This window comes from Corvus brachyrhynchos, unplaced genomic scaffold, assembly GCF_000691975.1.
Source record: "Corvus brachyrhynchos isolate BGI_N302 unplaced genomic scaffold, ASM69197v1 scaffold344, whole genome shotgun sequence".
NCBI classification, from domain to species: domain Eukaryota; kingdom Metazoa; phylum Chordata; class Aves; order Passeriformes; family Corvidae; genus Corvus; species Corvus brachyrhynchos.
The window spans coordinates 97,123-101,845 of NW_008237607.1; the positions used below are offsets into that span (position 1 = coordinate 97,123).

The following is a 4,723-nucleotide window of genomic DNA, read 5'->3' on the forward strand; positions in this document are numbered from 1 at the left end:
ATTTGTGGTGTTCTGTATAATTATATCTCATATAATAGATGGGATCTAATAATATATAGCCAAATATAATAATAAAAAATAGAGTATTATATAATAACATTCTAATACATAGAATATGTAACTATATCATTTATATGCAGCACATTAAATATAATGTATGGGGTATATAACACCTCACTACTATGATATATAATATACATCTATTTTACATATTATGTGTAAGGTAGTATATATATTATTGTATATGGCATATAATATAAGAATATATAAAATTATAATACATTATATAATAATATATATTATAGCACATAAATTTAATGAAATACAATATAATATAATGCAGTATAATAGAATAATATAATTATCGCGTTATATTATATTGTTATATAGTATAATTATATTATATACTATATAATATATTATTATCTATATATATATATAATATAAATATATTTTATTTATTATAATTTATTTTCAGATTATATGACATTTTTAATATAAGCACTTTAAGAATTATGTGCAATATGCATAATATATGATTGCCATATAATAGAAATACAAAAATTCTATTTTTAGAATTTATATTATGTGATATATTAATATATTATGTCTCTAAAATATATATACTATAATACATATAATACCTACAATATTATTATAATACGTACAATAAGATGTAATATATAGAAATATACAGTTATATATAATGTATTACTATTTATTGAATATATTACCCTATACTATATAGTAGTAATAAATAATATATAAAATATATAAATACAATATAATATATATTATATATTAAAAAATAACATATATTTAAAATATATAAATATACTTTTATATATATATAGTATGTAATACATAATATAGTATATAGTATATAGTATATAATATAATATATAAAATATATATAATATATAATATAACACATATAACACATAATATATAACATATAACATATAATCCACCATATATAATAAGATAATAACACTCTCTCCTATGTTGTATTTCCGAGATAATAATGTATAATATGTAACACACATCACGTATAATATGAAATGTTTAATATTCGATTAATAAATATTCACTATATCACACACGACATCAAATCCGCACCACGAGGCGATGATATCGAATACATCACATCAAACCAGTCTCGCACACGACACCGACACAAAACAATCTCTTACCGAGTCTCTGATAGTTTTCCAGCTTTCCTGTGGAAAAACAACAACTTCCCTGAGCTCCGCGGGCCCTCGAGGGGCCGGCGCAGAGCTGAGATCCCCGGGCAGGAATTCCAGCCCTGAGCAATCCCGGCAGCGCTTCGCCCTTTGGAATTGTTCCCGTGAGGAACGGGGGGGGTTCAATTCCCCAAAGCCAATGCCGGGATCAAATGCTGGGATTGGGTTGGGTGGGAGAACCCCGGAGTTTAATTTCTGCCCTTTCAGCGGCTCTCGGAGCTGCTTGATAATTAATATGAGGGCATTAATATTAATTGCATTTGATTTGAATATAATTTACATAAATCGGAGAAATGGATTTACCTGCTTCAGCTGTGCTCCTCTGGGACTCTGAGTCCATCAACAAATGCCGGGGAAAAGGGAGAAAAATCCGTAAATTCCCGAGGGGGTCAATTCAGGAGTAAAATTTTAAAATTTTAAAAAATTTAGTTCAGGACGAAAATTCAGGAGCGAAATTAAATAATTAAATAAATAATTAAATAAATACTTGAACAAACTTAATTTAGGACCAAAGCTTAGAAGTTCAAAATAATTAAATCTAATTCCATAGTACAAAATAATTAAATCTAATTCCGTAAAACGTAGGAGTAAAACTAATTATATTTCATTTAAGAGCAAAATTAATTTAATTTAATTTAATTTAGGTGAAAAAATGATGGGGATTTAAAGTATTTCTTTGTCCTCAATTATTAAAGCTCTGACAAGGAGTTTTACTGGAAAATAGGAAATGAATCAATTGGAAAATCAAACGATTAGAAAAGAAATCCATTGGAAAGAAATCTATTTGATTTTATCCTCATATAACGATCCGCATCTCTTTTTGGGATAAAACAGCACCCGGGAAGAATGAAAGGAGCAGGAGAATTGTTCTTACCCAGCTGTGCCTTCAAACGGTCTTTTTCTGAAATAATTGAGACATTAATTGATAAATTTCTGTTAAAAACTTCAATTATGACGTGGTTTTGACCACTTTTTAGTCCCTCTTTTTTCAATAAACTTCAATAATATTTTAAAAAATAAATAAAAATCAGTAAATCAAAATGAAATGAAAATTCATGCATAAGGATTAATTAAAGTTCCTCCACCTCCCAAATCCACTTTCCAAAAATCCCTTTCTCACCAGCTGGATTTTGGAATATCCCTCAGGCCCCTCAGGAAGAGCCCCAGACTTGTGTCATTTAAAGACTTCCATAAATTAGCGTGGAAATAAATTTCAAATAATTCATTAAGGAGGAAATAAACGAATGAATTAAAAAGAGAATAAATTCCAGTTGAAATCATTGAGCTCCCAGCAGTGCCTCGGTGCTGCTCCCACAATTCCATGGGGAATTGAGGCTGAAGAGCCAAAAATTTGGGGTGAAATTTAGCAGGAAATGGGTCAGGGAATCATGGGAAGGTTGAAACATAATAAAATATTAATAATTAACATATTGTTGTTCAATATTTTACTTACGCAATATTTAATCATTTTGTAAGGTAATTGTTATATAGCATATTATAGAATACAGTTATGTACATTTATATTTTATAAAATTGCAGCTCATTTTATATTAATTAATACGTAATTATATATTATAATACACTAAATTATAGTCTACTCTATGGCATTCTATTCTAGATTAATTATATGAAGTAATTAATATATAATAAATACACGATCGATTAATTATATATTAACATTCATATTAATGCATCATCGATAGCATTCGTTATATATTATATATTGAACATCATCTAGAAATATGTTAATATGTTATTTTAACTACGATGTGTTGCAATCATAACGCCGTTGGTAATTCTATTAATTTATCATTTTTACTATTCCGCCATCCCGTCCCTTGGAGCGTCCCAACACTTTTAATATTTCATTCAATTATTTGATGTCCATTATCTTTAGGGTGGCTGCAATGAATGGCCCTGCGAGATCTGCCCGAATTCGGGCGCCGTTGAGGGCTCAGCAAATCAAAGCTGCGACCAACGGCGCCCAAATCCCGCTGGGATTCCCATCCCAGCAGCCAGAACCCCTGGGATGAATCGTCTCTGATTCCCGGGAATCTTCACCTGTCCCCGCCTCCTTCCTCGAGCGCTCTGCAATCAGAGAGATCCAGGAGTAAATTATTGATCACGGCAAACATTTCTGTATTCCTACTGATTTCACATTTTTGAATCTTTTATTTATTTTCATCTTTGACGTGGGTTTCTATTTTATATAATTTATATTCATATCTCAGGCAATAGATATTTATATATTAGATTTGTGTGTTGGAAGTTCTATTATGGTCTATTTCATATTGTGTATTATACATTTATTAGTGAAATATGAATAAAATATTTCTATACAGTTTATCTCGATGTATTCTGTAAATTATATTTTATACACACTCCATTTTTATACATTATTTTTATATATTTTATATACGATACATTATCTATTTCTATTTCCTTTCATAAATTTCCATTTCATATAAAATAGATTTCTACAATAAATATATATAAATCCAGACATGCTTTTAATAATATTATTTGCTCTATATTTGCACATTGTATAAAATAATTGTATTAGTTTTGAAACAAATTTATATATAATAGATACTATAATTATAATAATATAATATAATATATAGTATATTATATATACTATATAGAAACATTATATATTATATATTATTATAATTATATATAAAATAATATCTATAATATATATAATTGTTATAATATAATATAATATATATAGTTTTTATAATATAATAATATAATAATAACCATAATAACAGCATATTATAATGGTATTATTTAATATAATAGATTATAATAATATCTTAGAATTGTATTATGAAATATTAATATCTACATTTATACATCATAAATCGATATAAGAATAGAAATATATTGCAATATACTATACGTATAATACAGTTCTTCTCTCTCACACATATTTATTGTCTCATATTAAATATCTCATTTCCGTTTCTATTTAGGGGTTTTATGGCGTTTTTCCCTCCTCACCTGCTTTCCCGGTTTCCATTAAACTGCCTGGAAAAACAAACAATCCCCATTATTTTTTAACAAAAACCGTCTTTCAAATATGATTCCAAATTCTCTCATTTTGTAATGAAAAATGTATTCAAAATCCACAATCCCAGGAACTTCATTAATATTCTGTAAATATCCCATCATCCCGGTGTCCTGAATCCTGAATTTAATTCTCCACCCATTAAGTTTTTCTGTCTCCCTCTCAATCCCACATTTCTGAATCTGATGTGGAAATGTTTCTTTTAAGGTCATAAATAATAATAATACTTTTTACAATAATAAATAATAATAAAACTAATATAGATAATAAAAACATAACTACTGTTAAAATTAATAATTAGAAGTGAAATAAAATATTTAAAATAGGAAAAAATTAAATTAAATAATTAAAAATCAAATCAAATTTGAAACATTAAAATAAAAAAATATATAAATATAAATAAATA

At 27.0% G+C, this 4,723-nt stretch overlaps 1 long non-coding RNA gene across 1 annotated transcript; it reads right to left on the bottom strand.

Annotated features, from left to right (window-relative positions):
* Positions 1-935: 935 nt before the first annotated feature.
* LOC108446084 lies at positions 936-4,384 on the bottom strand. Its single transcript, XR_001861187.1, has 5 exons — positions 4,251-4,384; positions 3,306-3,332; positions 2,119-2,145; positions 1,548-1,574; positions 936-1,220 (listed from the first exon to the last, which is right to left on the bottom strand). It is a non-coding gene; the product is annotated as an uncharacterized LOC108446084 (long non-coding RNA).
* Positions 4,385-4,723: the final 339 nt, after the last annotated feature.